At 40.4% G+C, this 19420-nt stretch overlaps 1 protein-coding gene across 2 annotated transcripts in view; it reads left to right on the forward strand.

The window, feature by feature from the left end:
• Positions 1 to 1928: 1928 nt before the first annotated feature.
• Positions 1929 to 19420, forward strand: part of Ston1 (stonin 1) — a 50995-nt gene continuing 33503 nt past the window's right edge. Inside the window, exon 1 of one of the 2 annotated variants that reach the window (XM_076832678.2) lies at positions 1929 to 1972. The gene's annotated coding sequence lies outside the window, so the exon portion shown is untranslated. Of the gene's footprint in view, positions 1973 to 4750; positions 4799 to 19420 lie in introns of those variants that run through there. The other variant, XM_077105151.1, reaches the window with a different exon arrangement.

Here is a 19420-nt window from a genome sequence, read left to right on the forward strand (position 1 = left end):
GAGATTTCTTTCCCCAGGTGGGCTACATACTAATAAAGACCATCCTGCTTATTTCAAAGATGACAATTCAAAAGGTGCGTTCAGAACTCTATTGAAGTACAGTGATAATTACTATTTTTCCAGTGGCTTGTTTTCTGTATGAATCCTCTTTCCAGTTAGCTGCAGCATTTTCTGAGATGGGCTGGCCTCCCTGGGAGGCCCTAGGGTAAAGGGTGGGCTGGACATAGGATAGTAAGAGGTCCAATTTTGCGGGGAGGTCAAGGCACACAAACAACAAAGAGTTGCCACCTCTCTTTTTCTTCTCTTCCTCCAACCCCCACGTCCCCAGCTCTTCTTTCTCTCTCCACTTCTCTCAGCTCCTTCCCAAGCATCTGACTGGGACTAGTGCTGTCTGGTTTCAGCGAAGATCTCTGAAAAGATCCCAGTCAGTTCTACAGGCTCTCACCTGCCCTTCCTCGACTCTTGAGCATCACTGGGAAGGTAGCTGGAGGAAATGGGGAGGTGAGGAGGACATGAGGCCCTTTTCCTGTTTGCTTGAGTGTCTTAAGTATAAATAATTAGAAATCTTATCTGAGAATAAAGGTATCCTAAATAGGTCCCAGCAGTGTGACTTCAGGCTTCCTTGGCCTCTCTGAATGTCAGTTTCCTCCCTCATAGCCCCTGAACAGGGTTGGTTTTTGAACAGGGTACTTCAATCTTCTCCATTTCACGGACACTCTAAGGTATAAAACAAAACAAAACAAAACAAAAAACAAGCCTACACCTGCAAGAACATTTAATAAAGAATCACACTGCTATAGAAAGGCAGGGAAGTGTTCTGTGAGAATCTGCCAGAATCCTCCCACTTTCTTTCCACCATCCAGATAGCACTTGATTTGAAATGTTCATCAGCTCTTCCTGACTCCCCTCCTGAGGTGCAATTCCCCTCTTCCTAGGCAGTTCATCTTGCAGACTGTTACACTATTTCTCAATTGCCATTTTGAACCTGTGAAGATTTTACTGGGTGCCAGGTTCTGGGAATACAAAAGTGAATGGGATACCACGTGGATCAAAATACTGCTTTGCTTAAACATTTTCATGGATTTCCTGTTTTCTGCTTCAATGCCCAGCTTCACTTTCCCTTCTGAACATTCCCCTCTTAAACCTTCCAGTCTTGCCAGCCCTCAAAAGACCATGTCCTAGGCTCTGGAATTCCGTTTTCTGGCCCTTCAGAGCCTGTTTAACGCAGCTCAAGTCTCCCTTCCACGAACAGGGGCCGGGTGTGTTGGGAAGAGGGGCTCCTCCTTTCATTCTGACTCTCTTCCAGGGAGGCAGCTCACTTGAGGAGGAGGCTGAGACTAGTTCTGAGTCACCTGTAGGCGGGTAACGGAGCAAGGTCTAGAATCCACTCTAAAACCTCTCTTGGGAGGACGACTTCCTTTTCTCCTGGCTTCTGCACTCCAAAGGCGGCACACTGAGGTATAGGTAGTAGATACTTATCTCCCGCTGCAGCCACACAGCTTGGCCTGTCACTCAACTGTCTCCGGCCATCCTGCCAAGAGTTGACAGCTCCCAGGAAGGCGGGGTTCTAGCTTTACCTGTCATCTTACCCTGCTAACACGGTGGGTTCCACCTCAAGGGAAAAGAGGCCCTCAGCAGAGACTTTCTAAGTAATCCATTACCCCTCTCCACCATCACCCCACTTTTTCAGGAGTGAGCGCTCTCTCCTCCTTTTGGGGTCTAGAGATTCAGAGATTGAAGACACACGCAGGAAGGCAAATTGGGGAATCGGACACTAGGAAAAACTTCAGGGGATCCAAGGCGGGAAAGAAGAGAAGAGAAAGGGGATTGAGCCGGGGCTGGAAGAGAGGGGCGGGGACGGGAGCCCCTCCCCTCCCTGCCACTCCGCGGGCTCCGGACCCGCCCCTCCCCTCCCCCACCCCTCCCAGTGTGGATGGCGGCGGCTAGAGTCGGAGCCCCAGCTACGCTGCGCGTGAGTGACCAGCCCCGGGGAACAGACGGGGACGTTTTGGGAGCCCCCTCTCCAGGGTGGGGCCACTCTCAGTTCTCTAGGAAAGTTTGTGGGCGGGATCCCGGGACTCGGGCAACTCCTGGGCTCGCTCGGCGCCCCGACGTGCTGCGTCCCCGTCTTCCTTCAACCTGCACTCGCTGCCCCGTAGGCGCCCCGGGCGGGCAAGGGGGTGGGCCGCGACGGGGCTTCCCCTCCTCACCTCTGCTCTGGGTCCGACTGTAAAGAAAACAAACTCCGACAGCACCAAAAAGCATCTAGATTCATTTCCCCGAGCGGGGCCGGGGGCTCTACACACGCGCGCGCGTGGATCCCGGGTCTCCCAGACAGGGGTCAGTGGCCCTGCCCTTCAGTCCTCCTTGGGGGCTGTGGATCTCGTCCGTCCAAGACCCTTCACTTTCTTTCTGGCCCCTGTTCTTTGCACTACTGTCTCCTACCCTTTTCCTGGGTGGCCCGTGGCCCCCAGACTTAGACCCCTACTGAAGTCTTCAGCCTATCCTGTCCCCCCAAAGCGAGGAGCCAGGCCAAGGGGACACAGCCGCAAGCACCGCCACACTTGTCCAAATATTTCCTGCAGGAATAACATTCTTGGAATTTGGAATTTGAACTTTTGAGGGGTAGGGGTAGTTGAAATCTATTCCTTCCTAGGATTTTACTATTTCTGTTGGTTTGGCATCTTCTTTTTTAACCTCTCCACTGACTCTGCTTTCTTCCAATGATAATAACAAACACTTCATATAATTCGTCTTTCTAAGCCTGAAAGAAAAGAAACAGGAAGAATGATAAAAAGAAGAGAAGAAGAGATTGCCTGCTAAAAATATGGTGCAGAACCTTGTCTCTTGAAAGCAGGCTTTGGTCCACACTCAACTGTTTTGGTAGGAGAAAGAAGCAAGTGTAGCTTGTTTTTAGACTACCCCAAACAAGCTATTAAAGCTGCCTCTAGGTTACAAGTTTTAATTTGCTTGATGGGCAGGGCAGGGCAGGGCAGGGCTGGGCTGAGCTGAGCAGCGTTTGTTAGCATTCCAGCTTGGCCTTGCCCATCTGCAGGTCTCTGCCTTGCTAGCCCGCATCTTTCCACTCCCTTCTCTCTCTAAATAGAAGTTGTGCAAACAAGGCTATGGAAGAGGCTAAAATGAGCAGGACCACAAAGAAAAAAAAAAAAAAAACTCATTTATTAAATCCCTAGGCTGTGGCTTCAACTACAGTCCGATTGGCTGGAAGACATGTTTAGTTCATTGTGGTTTTTATGCTGGTTCTTATTATGGTTGAATCAGTGTTTCCATGACAAGCTAGGTTCTCTGGGTGCTTAGAGGAAACTTGCTAGTTCTCGCATGGGTCTGGGAAAATGGAGACTAGAATCTGGGATATTCTTTTTAGGGATTGATTTGGATTATATTGCAAACCTCTGTTCACTCACTCAGAATCCGAGCAGGGGAAGCAGCCAGAGCCTGGTTTACTTCCACATGACCTGGAAGAAAAAGCTTTGCTCACTGTGTGAACAGGAATGCAGGGAGTGATGTTGAAATTTTATTGTATGTAAGGAGAACACACTTGTCAAGAACTTTAGCCATTCCCCTTTCTGTACAAACAATAAATGTGATTGTAACAAATGTAGATCAGATTGTGAACAACTCATTAAAACAGGTCAAGGCATTGAACCACTTAGAAGTAAAAATTAAAAAAAAATTTCATTGAAAGTAAAATAACATTTAAAACAGAATATAATTTACTTATCTCCACTGATGAATTTGACAGTTCTCCATTCTGTGAAACTGTAAGGTTTTACTGTGGTTTCTAAGCTTTATTGATAAGGAAGCATTGTGACTCCATTCAAAAAAATGCCCTTCAGGTTTAAACTTGTTTGGCCCTGTTGCTTAGAAAAACAATGTACTCAGATAAGAATCTTCAGTCTCTTCCTCTTCCTGACATTTTTTTTTTTTAATTTCCCTCTGAGAATTTCTAATCGTGTATTTAATACCTGATACTATATAGAGAAAAACTGTCTTTCTGCCTTGTTCAGCTTTTGCTCCTCTCATGGAATCTTGTTAAACTGGGTGGTTTGGCATTACAGAGGTGGCTTAGCAACCTCACGATAGACTGCTGTGGATGCTGGAATGTCATGAAGGCTACAAAGGGTCCCTGACCTAAGGAGTAAGTGGTTTGGATGGTTAGCTAATAGAAGGCAAGCAGCCCCTATCTGGCCGGGTCAGATGAGTTGCACATACATCAAGTATGGTACCTGCAGAGAGGAAGGAGGGTAGGGGTCCTTAAGAAATAAAACAACCTAAAGGAATACCATATGACCTTTAAACACCATGTTGTACAAAAATACTGAACTGTATAAGACATTCTTAGAGTATGGGAGTGAATTTATAGAGCTAGCTATAGATTAGAAAGCATTATTATTTCTCTTTTTGAAAATATAAAAAAATTGGAATTATATGCATTGCTATGGATAGTGGGATTACAGGTGCTTTTGATTTTTTTTTTTTTTTGTGCTTGGCTATGTTTCTCAATTTTTTTTTTTTTTTTACGACAATACTAGTTAATATTGAGCATTAAGCACTTACACCATAGTGTGTCATTTTAAAACTATTTTTTTTATTTTTTATTTTTTTTAAGAAAGAGTGAGAGAGGGAGAGAGAATTTTAATATTTATTTTTTAGTATTTGGCGGGCACAACATCTTTGTCTGTATGTGGTGCTGAGGATCGAACCCGGGTCGCACGCATGCCAGGCGAGCGCGCTACTGCTTGAGCCACATCCCCAGCCCCTTTTAAAACTCTTTAGGGTAAGTACTGCTATTATTTTTGTTATAGAGATTCAGAAACTAGGATCAGAGGGGTAAATTGCCCAAAGCTGCATAGCTACTAATGCTGGAATTGAATCTTGAATTCAGGTCAGTGGTAAAAGTCCGTGTATCTCAATTTCTACTGTCTACTTTCTCCCTGAACATGTGATATAATAATAATAATAGTAATAATAATAATAATAATAATAATAATAATATATTTTTACTATAAGGAAAAAGTAGATAGAAAAGGGAAGGAAAAATATCATGCTTTAATAAGAACTAATATTTTGATTATTTGCAAAATGTCCCTGCTTTCCACCTCTCTCACCTCCCACTGTTATTTTTCTTTCGTTCTTTGAAAATTGCTCCAGACTTAGTCAGAGGCAGCTCACCTTTCCTTGGGAACCAGCTCTGCTGTGAGAAGAATTCAGAATTCTATGGAGACTTTCCAGCTAGACAGGAGTTCTAGGCACCCTATGGGATTCTGGAATAGTTCCAGTACAAGGCAAGATTTAAAGTAGATTGGGCAAAGTCTGCCTTCAGAGCTCTGCCAATATGGGCCTTTGTTGTTCTTCGAGGTGTTGGCTAGTATGAGGTGGAGAAAGACCTGTTTCTGCCATGTTTGTGTTTCTTCATGACACTTGTGTGGCTGCTACTTCTGACACCCTACTCCTTTCTTCTGGGTTCATTTTTCTTCATGCCAATGTAAATTTAGAAGCTTTTTTTTAATAAAGAGTATTTGGCATGTTATAAAATATTCATATTCCTGAACATGTTTTTGTTTTGCTCTTATAAATGAGAGTTTGTCCCCGTGTAGTATTCTAGACAAAATTATTTTTCCCGAGTCCTTGGAAGATATTTCACCATCATCTTCTTGAATGTATTGCTACTAGTCTGATCACAGATTATTGTCATTTCATTGTAATGTAACCTGTCTTCTCCCTAGATTTTAGGATTTTCTCAAGAATGTTCTATACGTATGTAGGTGTGGATTTATGAAAATGTAATCCTACCCCGAGCTCCATGAGCATTTGTGATTTTCTAGCTGACTAACCTTGAGCAAATTACTTAGCTTTTCTCAGTCTTCTCAGCTATAAAATAAAAATAATAATGGTAAACACTTCAAGAGTAATTGAGGAGATAATGCATGAAAAATGTTAGAATAATCCCTGCCATGTAAGGAAGCACGAAATAATTGCTTATGATTACATTCATATTTTTAAAAATTTCTTGGCCTTTTTGAGTTTTACGAGTTTATATAAATGTTAGTCGTCTACTTGCACACACATTCATAATTCTGTTGAGATTTTTATTGAAATTGCACTCAATTTATAATGACATCTTTATAATACTGGATCTTCTCGTCTTTTTCATTCAGGACTACTGGAGATTACTCCTATAAATCTCTAATACAGCTTTTGCTATAATTATTTCTATAGATTTTGTCAATACTTTAAATGATATTCTTTTTCTTATTTTATTTTCTAATTTGTTATTTGCTGGTCCATAGAAATATTCCTGAATTTAAATTTTATTCTTTTATCTAGTATCATCCTTTACCTCTCCTATTAGTTTTAAAAGTCTGCATGTAAATATTCTTGAACTTTTAATTTAGTAATCATAAAACAGCAGTAACTTGTCTTTTCTATTCAATTACTTATGGCTTCTGTATCTTTCTTATTGCCTTGGGTAGAACTTCTACAATGTTCAGTAGTAACAGTGATGGAGGATACCCTTAAATTTTGTCTTTAATGTGTACTCTTAAAAGTTTCTCCTTTAAGTATGAACTTTTACTTAGGTTTTAGTAGATATTTATTAAGTTAAGAACTTTCTGTCTATTCTTAACATTTCTTAAGTTAAAAATTGTATTATGACTGATTTTATATAATGTTTTAATGCCTTTCATGTAAGTTATATAAGATTATTGTATGTTTTTCTTTCTTAATATTACAATGTGATTAATGAGTATAATTAAAAATAAATATTAAAATATAGTTAAAAACATGCATATGCATAGGTATATATACATGTGCAGATGTACAATCTTTTATTTTATAGGGTATAATATGCTAGCATTTTATTTAGAATTTTTTTGGAAGTTCACAAGTTAAATAATTATTCTATAATTTTCCTTTTTTCTCTTGTTCTCATTTTGTTTTTAAGTTTATATTAATCCTATTAAGTAAGTGGATAGCTTTTCCTCTTTCATTTATATATTTATATATTTTAAACTCTTTATAAGAGATAAAGACTATCTGTTCTTTAGAAATTTGTTGAGCTACATGTGGTTGCCCATACCTGTAATCCCAGCTACTCCTGAACCTGAGGCTGGAAGATAGCAAGTTTGAGAGCAGCCTTGGCAACTAGGTGAGACCATCTGAAAAGAAAATATAAAAAGGTCTGGGGGTGTGGTTCAGTGGTAAAGTATTCCTGAGTTCAGTTCCTAGTACTAAAAATAAATAAATGAATAAACAAAAGTTTGTTAAGGGGCCAGTCATGGTGGCTCATGCCTGTAATCCCAGTGGTTCAGGAGGCTGAAGCAGGAGTGTCATGAGTTCAAAGCCAGCCTCAGCAATTTAGCAAGGTCCTGAACAACTCTGCAAGAACCTGTCTCAAAATAAAATATAAAAAGGTCTGAGGATGTGGCTCAGTGGTTAAGCACCCCTGGATTCAATCCCTGGTAACAAAAAACATTAAAACTAATTGTGATATCATCTGAACCACTTATACAGGGTATTTGTATCAAGTTTCATAAATTATTATTGATTATTAATGAATTTAATTTTTCTATTTTTGATTCAGTTTTGATTATTTAGTTAAGATGATCCACTTATGTGTTCTTAAATTTGTAAACATAAAGTTGTTCATAATTTTCTTTTATGGTTTTATAAGTATTGGTTGTGTCTTATGTTCTTTTCATCATAATATGTTGTGTCAGCTCTTTTCTTATTTAACATACAGGTCTATGTAATTAGCTTTTTCAAATAAACAGTTTCTTATCCATATTTTTTGTTTTTCATTTGTATTTTTTATCTATATTATTTCTATTTCTAGCTATTTGAGTGGATGCCTAGCTTACTTATTTTTTGTTTTTCAATAAATTAATTAAAAGCTATAAATTTACCAAAGTATTGCTTTAGCCACATTATACATTTAGATATGTGATGCTTTCATTATCACTTAGCTCTAAATATTTCTTTTTACTTCTGATACTTCTTTTTAAGCCTATAGATTTATTTAATTTTCCATTTTTCAACTTAAATTTTATTTTTACTTTGTTTAAATTATTAGTGATTTTTAATTTAGTTACATTATGAAAAAACAGCATGGTCTGTATAATAGTGTGTGTGTATAATATATATATATATATATATATATATATATATATATATATATATATATATATATATATATATATATATTTTTTTTTTTTTTTTTTTTTGGTTAGGACTTTCTTTATGTTCAATTACATGAGTTTACCAAACATTCTGCATGTGCATTAAAAGAAAAATATATTACCTACTTAGATGGTACAAAATTCTGTATCACTCTGATAGATCAAATTTGTTGTGTCTTTCCTGCTTGAATGCCTGTTTTCTGAGTTCCTCTAGGTTTCTGAAAAATATTAAAACCCCCCACTCTCATTGTAGATTTGTTAATTTCTTCTTGTGATTCCATCAGTGCTTATGCAAATCCATGATTGGTGAATTGCTTCTTTTTCTTCTCCTCCTTTAACTTTACTAGGGATTGAACTCAGGGGCACTCTACCACCTTGCTAAATCCCCAGCTCTTTTTTTTTTTTTTTTTTTTGGAGACCAGGTCTTATTAAATTGCTGAGGCTGGCCTTAAATTTGTGATCCTCCTGCCTCAGCTTCCTGAGTCCCTGGGATTAGAGGTGTGTACAGTCTCTGAATTTCTTTTTCATTCTGCTATGTAATGTCCTCTTTTATTTCTATTAATGGCTTTGGTTTGATTTCTATTTTGCTTGGTGTTAGTATTGCTATACTTGCTTACTCTTGGTTAGTATTTTCTTTTTTAAAAAAATTTTTTAGTTGTAGATGAACACAATACCTTAATTTATTTATTTTATGTGGAGCTGATGATTGAACCTAGTGCCTCCCATGTGTGAGGCAAGCGCTCTACCATAGAGTCACAACCCCAGCCCCAGCCCCAGTATTTTTTTTTATATTAACTTTTCTTTAAGAGTTTACTTTAAATATGTATATTAGAAAAATCATTTATATGTTTCTTGATTTTTAAAATTTCAACCTAAAATAATATATTTAAGATTTTTACATTCTTGGTAATATATATATTTATATTATGCACATATGATATGCATGTGTATAATATATGTAGGTATATATTCTATTTCTGCCATGTTTCTTTCTTTCTTCCTTTTTTTTTTTTTTTTTTTTTTTGGTGTGTGGTGCTGGGAACCAAACCCAGGGTGCTTAGTCACTGAGCCACATCCCGAGACCTTTTTATTTAAAAAAAATTTTTTTGGCAGTGCTGGGGATTAAACCCAGAGCCTTGTACATGTGAGGCAAGCACTCTACCAACTGAGCCATATCCTCAGCCCTTATTTTTTATTTTGAGGCAAAGTCTTGCTAAATTGCTGAGGCTGGCTTTGAACTTGCAATCCTCCTGTTTTAGCCTCCTGAGTTGTTGGGATTATAGGCAGGTTTCGCTGAGCCTGGCTTATTTTTTTGTTTTACCACTTTTGTTCTTTTTTTCTTTTCCTTTTGTTTTTGAATTGATCAAGTTTTGCGTATTTCTGTTTTTCTGTCAACTGTTTTGAAAGATGTATATTTGTATTTTTTAATAGTATCCTCCCATTTCTAGCATGTGTATTTAACAAAGTCTAGTCAATTTCTTTATTTTCTTCTAAATGATGCAGTGATTTTAGATGACTTTAAATTTGATCTGCCCCTCTTCCACATTGTCTAAATTCTTCCAATTTCCCCCTACCCACTGTCACAAAGGTTGGTCATTATTTCCTTCCTTCCTATAACCAACATTTGTTTAACTTTCCTGATTTCTTTCTCTAGATTGCTTCTTGCATACCATTGCTTACCTCTTCTTTACTGCTAATTTTTTCAGTAAAGGTCTGGAGTTCTAATACTCAGTCTTGTAATAGTCTTTTATTTTGAGAATGTCTGTGTTGCAGGTCAGTCTTGAGAGATGATTTAGCAAGGTGTGGAATTCTAAGTAGCTTTCCCTCGACTTCCGGAAGCTATCATTCCACTGTCTTCTAGTTTCAGTCGTTCCTAATGAAATATCTCTTTTCAGCATGTCGCTCTTTCTTAGGGAATCTGTTTTCTCTCTTGGAGACTTTCCAGATTTGCTTTGCCTTTCACATTCTGCCTTTCTCTCTGATATCCAAGTTGGTCTGTTTTTGTGTCCTCCTTGGAACTCAGTATGTGTGCCTTTGAGATGAAGATTTCTGTCTATTCTCTAAAGGTTTTTCAGTTGTTTTCACTACAAATTTATTTTAGAATAATTATAATTAAAATAAATTGTTGGGCAGTCACTACAGGTCTGGAATACTTCTAGGTGCTAGAGGAGTAGGACTGAATGTCAGAAGCTAAAAGCCCTTACTCCCATACCAATTGTGCTCTCTCATCTCTCCATTTGCAATCCATTAGGTAAACTTTGAACCTTCCCATCTTATCTTGGGCCTGAAGAGAATTCACTTTTGTATTGTGTATCCTTTTATCTCTCTTATATATTTTTTTTTAGTTTTATTTCCAATTTATTAATATTTGTTCATTTCCACTTAGTTTATTATTCAACTCATCTATTGTTTTAAAAGAAATCAGTGTCTTTTTTTTTTTTAATTTCTAGGATTTCTATTTGGTACTTCATATCTGCCTTTTTCTAATATGATCTTTTTTGTCTTATCATCTCTAAACATTTGAATTTTTTTTTCAATACTTTATTTTATACTTTAGATTATTTATCTCCTTTTTTGACTTTTTAAATGGTGGTTTATTTCCTCCTATGTTTTATGTACTCATCAGGAGTTGTTTTCCAAAGAAATCCTCTGCACTCAGACGGTTAGCATATCCTTATGAAGTAATTTTACATTTACTTCAGCTGGTGCCCTGTGTGTTTTACAGAATAGCCTTTTTGTGAATTTCTTGGCATAGAGCCCCTGTGTGATCTGCAAGTATGCATTTAAACCTTGTTCTTGCATGCAGTTCAAGCCTGGATTTCATATTTTATAGGTCTCTCATTTTCCACTCTTTGCCCAAGCAAATGACAGGCTTTCTTGCTGCTTCCTCTCATTGGTGAATGATGTTCTTCTAGATCAGTTTCACTTATGAAGCAGCTTTTGTGGCCCTCAGCATCGTGCAGGTGCTTCCCCGAGGGCTTCTGCTATGAGGTGGCCATCACCTGCACTCCCCCATTGCACGCATTGTCATCAAAATCCCAGTGCTGGCTATTCAGGCCTCTGACGTCTCTGGATTTTTCCATGAGTTCTGTGGCTTCAGCTCCCATTCATTGATCGAACTTTGACTTCCCTCTTCATTGCTGGTACCTAATTATATATAGGTTTTAGAACATATTTTTATTATTATATATATATATTTTTGTTCTGTTTTCTGAAGTGTTTGGATTAAATAGGAAGGGTAATTCTTCTGTCAATCCATCATTGTGAATAAAGTTTTTAACTACTAATTTTAAAGTTTATTGTGTTATATGTAAAGTAGAATCCAAGTAGGTAAATACATATACATTAGGATGTGAATATGTGAATAGGCTGCTCCTGATACTGGTGCTGACATCAGTATCACAGGCACCCTTGCTGTGGTGTCTTGCTGTCTGTCTGGCCACATATTTTCTGTCTAGATGAGATCTGAATTTCCCAAACATGATGCTTTCCAAATGTTGGCCTTTAGAGTCTCCGTAGTAGATTAAGACCTTCAAGAGAAGTTTGCAAAAGGCAATCTCACTTCTGCACACCATCTGAGTATGATGTGAGGCATCCCAACACCTACACTGAAGGGAAACACTGCATGTGAAAGGCCAGTGTTCCCTGTGCTGTGTGAAGCTGCTTTTCTCTCTCTGCTAGGCTGCATGATTATCGTGCCTCTCATGGTAAGAGAGGCATACACCAAGCAATTGATTCTTTACTTGCAGCCAACACCATCTCTGAGGACATTGATTGATATCAGTGGAGCCTGTTTGTCACGTTTAAAGTAATCTATACAAAGACATATTCCACCAACCCTTCCAGCAAACCCTGTTCTTTACTTTAAGGAAACCAAACCAGGGTTAGTCCTTGGTCTTCTCTGATCCTCACATAAGCTTTAAGTCATAATGGAAAAGAAATGGATTTTAGAGTCAAGCAGGCCTGGATTTCAATGCGTTAGGCAAGTTATTTAATATATCTAAGGCTGTTTTCTTCTCTGTAAGACAGTAATGACAAAATCTACCTCAACAGGTTGATCTGAAATTCAGTGAGATGACAGGAAATATATGGGTCAAGTGCTTGGTATATATTAGTGTTCACAAATGTTAGTCCCCTCCCAATTTGTACCATCTCTTGCTGGTTCTTTCAAAACCAGGATTGTGCTTTAGAAGGTCTAATAGGGAAGACTTCTGGAGAGAACCCTTGGTCACACCCCCTATTATCTTCTATTTTCTTGGTAATCAATTTACTTTTCTTTTGTGTAAGATTTCTTAATGCGTTTGTATGTCACTTGGTAGCTCATACAGCCTACTCCTGAACCTTTCTATAAAATACCTATGTGGTTACCTAAGAACCAGGACCTTCTTAACCAGAAATATCTCTTCACTTTATTTGTTGGTGCTCTTCTCCTTTAAGGAAATAAAACTTTTATTACAAAGACCCCAGAGGGAGCCTGTTAAGTGTCAATATTAGAGAGACACTTTTGGGACTAGATTTTACCAGGAGGGGCTTGAAGACCCTCCTGAGTCATTCAAGAGTAGGTGATGGGGAGCTGACAGAGAGAAGGTAGCCATAGGAAGAAATACTGAAGGTGTTACTTGAGAATTTCACAAAACCTAAAATGTGCTTATTTTACAACAATCATTATTTGGGTCCTGTGGCATCTGTGTATGACTCAGAGCATGTCTTTGCAAGGGACTTTTTAGAAATAGTAATGACAGTGATAGCTTTGACTGTTCTTAAGCAGAGGGAAAGAGCATTATGAAAACAAAATGATTAAAATTATGGATATGCCTTCATATCTGTGGTCCAGAGCACAAAAATAGCTTTTCCACTGCAGAGCTAAGCCAACAGTTTCATGGAAACAGCATTGAGAATCTAATTTAAAACAGCCATGACCCAGAAATTCAGAGACGGGACTGACATCTTGGCCCCTGTTCATCCCTTTGAATATTTTTTTCCTAGCTCACGGTAATACATATTCGGGGCCAATTTAGAAGACCTGGAAGATAATAATTGATGTTACAAACCTTGTTTTTGTTGGCTTCTGTTTAGCATTAATACAAATAGAGAAATATTTTAATCTCAAATCTTTACACCTGAGAAGCTTGCTTAGTGCAGCTCCAGGCCTGTTGCTCCTGTGTGGCTTGAAGCAAAACCTCATGAATTTTGTGAAAATCCCACTGCTCTGTGGAAAGTGTTCAGTTGGGGTCATTCTAAGTAGCACACCAATGGTCAAGTGCTCCTGATTTTTGGAAAAATGATCTTTTGAAAAAAAAAAAAATGGTCAGGCTTTCCTAGGAATTAGATGATAATGTCAGGGTCCTCCAGTTCCAAGAAAGCTCAGACTTGCCTAGATCAGCATTTTCCTCCAGTAAGAAAATACATTATTTTGGGCTTAACATTATCCTCTTTATTAATCATTTTTTGTCATCTGCAAGAGCGAATGGCACATGTGATGGGGCTTAGCCAGCTTTAAACAGCCCCCTGCCTGTTGGCATCTGCCTCTTTCTCACCCACACAGTCCTCTTTGCTGCCAGATGTTCCTACTTAACTGCTCACACATGCACACCCCCTGTGCCAACTCTGCTGCAGACTCTTACCTCTTGTTGCCTGTCTGACCAGAAGGGCTCCTTTCCCAGATTCTCTTGGGTGCTTTATGGGCTGTGTTCAGTGCACTCTGCAAAGGGAGATATGCAGAATCTCCCCACCAGAGACAGCAGGTGCTGACTGCTTTATTGGTTTCCTATGCTCCCTGTGCTCTTCACTCTATGCCTTTCATCCTGAAACTTTTTTGTTTGTCTTGGTTCAGATGTTGCCTTGCTTAAACTTGATTTCTCTGTGCTTCCTGAACCCTGACTTTATTTGGTTAGGACTTCTCCACCTCCACCGCTCATGCAGTCAGCCACCACTTACTGAGCAGTGGTGTCACTCTCTGGGGCCACCAGCATCACCAAGGAGAATAATGAGGTGATATTACAGTTCTGCGGAGCTTTGTGGAAATTACCTGTGCCGAGAGAGACATATGTGAAAAATAATTTCTTCTCCCCTGATATATTTCAAACTTGAAGCGTGTAGGGGCCTGAGCCATCAGGTTCAATGCCGGTTTCTCACCTGAATTCTGCCTAGCCTCCTGCCAGGTTTTCCTGCCTTTGGCCTTCCACCCTCTAATCTGTCCTGTTCTCTGCCAGAGCTTGCTTTCCAAAATTCAAATCTGATCCTGTTTATTCTCTCTTTAAATTTTGCCTCTGAATCCCTATTGTATTTAGAGCAAACACACACTCTTAGCATAATAAAGAATGGCTTCTGTGACCCCACCTGTCTGCCTCCCCAGCTGTGCCTGTCTGCCTTGGCAGGATCAGGCCCTCTCGCCTCCTTGCCTTTGTACTCTCACTCTGTTCTGCCTGATCAGTTCATATCAACTGTCAAGATTCAGCTCAGAGGTCCACTCTTCTTAGAGGCTTTTTCAATTCCCTAGGGCCAGCAGCTTCAGTCCCCCCCCACCATTATGGGTAGTTTCCGCCACCACTCCTGCCAGTCTTGATTAGGCGTCTGGGTTTGAGTCCCACAGACCCTGGGATGGGCTTTATCAAATTAACAGCGTTCGAGAATGGCCTCTACTAGAAGGAGAATGCCCTGCGGTAGTGGAATGTGACTGTTTGACTTGCAGCCGTGTGTATCGTAGTTTCAAAAGTGTTTGGTTATTGTTGAGTGGATGTATGCATGCATGAGTTTTTTTCTTTTCTTTTCTTTTTTTTTTTTAAGGCCAGAAATTTCTTCTCTTTTTTAGACCGAAAGTCCCTGGCTTTTATTTATTTATTTTTCCTTTTCTTTCTTTCTCTTTTGTTTTAGTTGTTGATGACCTTTATTTATTTTTATGAGGTGCTAAGGATCAAATCCAGTGCCTCACGTGCCAGGCAAGTGCTCTACTACTGAGCCACAACCTCAGCCCCATGCATGAGTTTTAATTCACACACACTTATGCACACAGTGTGATCACACACACTAATATATAGATCCCTGTGGGAACCTTATTTCAGGTCTTACTGAGACTGTTTACAAAGTGCATAAAAGGTGCTTAGTGAATTTCTGTTGAGTCAAAGAAAGAATGAATGCGGGGCTGGGGATGTGGCTCAAACAGTAGCGCGCTCGCCTGGCATGCGCGTGTCACTGGGTTCAATCCTCAGCACTACATACAAATAAAGATGTTGTGTCCGCCGAAAACTAAAAAAATAAATATTAAAAAAAAAAGAATGAATGCAACTACACACAAACTATGGAAAATTTATCCCAAAATATATTCAGAAGAGAGGCATAATGTAGCCTTGCTTCTGCTTAACTGAAATAGGAAGAATATGGGGCTGGAAAATAAGATTAGTTTATATCTTCCCAGCTCTGTTACCATGAGCAAATAATTGTGTCTTTCTAAACTTCTGTTTCCTCATCTGTCAAATGAAATGCTAGAAAAGATAATACTTAATGCCTGCTGAACAGTTTCTAAAGTCAGTCATTATTAGGCCTAAAGATAGATGACCGGCTGCTTTCCATTAAGGGGAATGAATTTGGAGCTGTTATTTTTTTAATCTCATCACATGGCATGTCCGAGACAAGTCCTAAGATGGACCGGCATTTGCCTAAATTGGGGCAGGAGGCCAAGTCGTTGTAAATCAAACACAGAGCCAGAGGCAGGGCCAGGATGCAATGCCCTGAGTAGAGTGGGGACAGCAGTCAGTGTCTCATTGCAGTCTGAGGTCAAAGCTGGCCTGAGGTCATCAGGAAAGAAGTGTGGAAGGGGGCTGGGTGGTTTGCTTTTAGGATACACTGAAAATTTGTCCTGCTCTCAGGAGAGTCTCTGGGAAACCTCTACCAACTGCCTCAAGTTCTCTGGAGGCTGGTAAAGTAAAAAGTATTTAGACTTAGACCTCCAGAGTATCTGGGGAGGCCTGGAGGAGGTTAATTTGGGGTTAATAGGAAGGAGAAGAGTTTAATTTGTCCAAATGAGAATGAAATGAACTAACTTATAACACAATGAGGTCTCTATCACTTGAAGAGTGTAGTGTATGCAGCCACTGAATAAATCCTCAGCCAGGGATATTGCATTAAAAATTTCTGAATTATGAAGGTTGAAACTAAATGATGTTAAAAGTTATTTTTTTCATTCCAAGAGAACCTTTGCTTCTCATGTTCTCAGTGAATCTCATCTAAGTAAACACTCAGGTTTATTTTATTTTTTTATGGGTAGCGTGGATTGAACCCGAGGTGCTTAACCATTGAGCCACACGCTCATCCCTTTTTATTTTTTTATATTGAGACAGGGGCTTGCTGAGTTGCTTAGGACCTTGCTAAATTGCTGAGGCTATCTTCAAACCTGTGATCCTCCTGCCTCAGCCTCCTCAGTCCCTGGGATTACAGGAGCACACCACTGTGCCCCGCGTACTTTCAGGTCTTGGTGTTTGAATGTTTCTTGAATTGGACCTTGTGTGCCAGGATGTGGCCTGACCAGGACCCCTCGAGGGACATTACACAGTTTGTGCAGGTGGTGGGCCTGTTACTTCCTCATCTGCCTCTTGATCTGAGCTGAGCTGTATAAGCAAAGAGCAACGAGTGTGGCTATTTCTGGTATCTCAGATGCTGGAAGACTTTGATTTCTTTCATTCAGCTTTGTCTTCTGGACCCTCTGGGGTCAATTAACCTAGACATTGACTCTCAGGCTTGGGATACCCTTTCTATACAGGGAACTTCACTAGCATGTCAGCTGGGCTTTTTTTTTTCTCCCTGGTACTGAGATTGAACCAGGGATGCTTTACCAGCTTTACAACTGAACTACATCCCAGCTTTTAAAAAATTTTTTAAAACAATTTTATTTTTATTTTGAGACAGGGTCTCACTATGTTGTTTAGGGCCTTGCTAAGTTGCTGAGGCTTCCCTTGAACTTGCAGTCCTCCTGCCTGAGCCTCCCAAGTTGCTAGAATTACAAGCATGGTCAATATGCCCAGCTTTAGCCTGGCATTCTCAAGAACGTCATACTTTACCCCAAATGCCTGCGTTCCCTCTTTCCTTTCTTTTTCCTTTTCATTTTTCTTTGTCATCTCCTCTTTCTAACTCTCAGTGCCCACTAAATACTGTGTAGTGTTTTTCTATTCAAATTCTTTGCCCTCCTGGTATCCTGGTGAATAGGAATGTGGGTGGCTTGTAAGCTCTATTATGCACATAAAGCAAAATGCCCTGGGTGGTTAAGTGATGCGGTTAATTCATTGGCAGATCAAGGAGGTCAGGACCCAGGTTTCCTGACTTCTCTCCCAGCCTCTGTCCTGTGGATCACACTGCATTTGCTAACAGCACTGGAGTCACAAAGAGCATCAATTTTATTCTCTGTGTGTGGTCATTGTACCAAAAGAATTTGCCCGGGAAGCAATCCCAGGCCTCCAGAGACTCAGAGTCTGAGACCACACTAAAGACCGTGAACAAGAGTAGCAAGAGCAATAGAAACTTATCTAGTGCTTCATAGTTTTCAAAGAAACTTTTGAGTCCACCCGCATGTATGATGCTCCCTATAGTCCTTTGACGTGGAAGAGCACATTGGAGCTTCATTTTGCAGGCCAAGTGTGGAGTGCGGGCCTCTGGTGGGTGAAGGAGGTCCTGAACAGAGATGCTGGCTTCTCATCCCCAAACCTGCCCTGTGCCCAAGTTCAGAAAAACCAGGAAAAGGGAATGAATTGTTTCTATCTAGTGTCAAAGATAATGGGGACCCTGGGAGGCAGACCTTGGGGTTTGGCAGTTGGCAGCTGAGTGCAGTGTTTGGAAATAGGATATAGGTTAGGGATGAGGAAGGGTGGTGAGGCAGGTTCTAGTCTTGAGATCAGGCCAGCTCCAGATGAATGGGTTGGGACAATATTAATATGGATGGGAGACAAGAGTGAAGGCTTTGGAGGTAGGGTCCCCTGGCTAGTGAGGTGGCTCTGGGTCTAGTAGAGATTAGCTGGGGATTCTGAAGTGAGAGGAAAGACCTGCTCTCATCGGATGGGAGTCTTGCTATAATCTTAGTTTATTTGGGCATTTATTTAACTAAACCACAGGAATACATACTAATATCCTCCATTTTGTGGATCAGGAAACTGAGGCTAAAAAGGATAATTGGTTTGCCCTAAGTCCCATAGTTAGGAGCTAAGCCAAGTACAGAATCCATGCTGTCTGAGTCCTTTCACTGGTGCTTGTAGCCGCTGTCCACATGGTAAGCAGCTGCGAGTGCTCCCCATGTATGCCTAGAGAAGAAGTAGATAAAACTCCTTCAAAAGTATGGCTCAAGGTTTCACTTTATCTTTATTTATTTAAAGAGAGACAGAGAGAGAGAGAGAAATTTAATATTTATTTTTTAGTTTTCGGCGGGCACAACATCTTTGTTTGTATGTGGTGCTGAGGATCGAACCCGGGCCGCACACATGCCAGATGAGCGCGCTACCGCTTGAGCCACATCCCCAGCCCCTCACTTTATCTTTAAAGGCTGAAAAACCTAAATGCAGAGTTGAACAACTTCTTGAGTCCTTCTTGTTGAACTTCCAAGTGGTTGGCTTTCTCTAAGTCAATCAGGAGGAAGTTGTCGTCTCAGACTTGGAATTAACATCCATGCTCTGGTGCGGCCCGATCCTTGCTGGGCACCCTAGATATGTGGCCCAGTGAACAGCACAGTGGAGAGAATAGGTTGAGCTCTACACTGGGGTTTCCTGGGGGAAGTGGTTATGGGTAGGAGGTCTGAGGACATAGTGTAACCAAGCTGGGGGCCCTCCTGTAAAGGAAGGCTGCTGTCCTAAAGCCCCCAGGGTGTAGCTATGTCATTCAACTCAGTCCACTTTTCCTCCCTCCAAGGTCTGAACCATGGCCAAGGGCCAGGTCCATCTAAGCCTTGCCCCTCCCCCTATGTTGAGTGAGTGAGGCTCTACTGCCCCTGAGCCCTGGTAATTGGGCCCAACAAACTGAGCAAGGATGCTCAATGAGGAACCCCATCATGTCAGCTCAGTCTGTTGCCCTGCTTGTCTTCCTAACTAGGCACCTTCCCCTACAGGTGGTGGAGCCTCTGCTTCCCGATGGCTGCCTGCCTGGTTGTGCTTTGGTGGAGATCCTGAACTGCATGGTGGTGGGTGGTGAATCTTTCCCTGTCAGATGTACATTTTTACACACACACACAGTCCTAAAACCTCAATGTT

This window comes from Callospermophilus lateralis, chromosome 14 (assembly GCF_048772815.1).
Source record: "Callospermophilus lateralis isolate mCalLat2 chromosome 14, mCalLat2.hap1, whole genome shotgun sequence".
NCBI classification, from domain to species: domain Eukaryota; kingdom Metazoa; phylum Chordata; class Mammalia; order Rodentia; family Sciuridae; genus Callospermophilus; species Callospermophilus lateralis.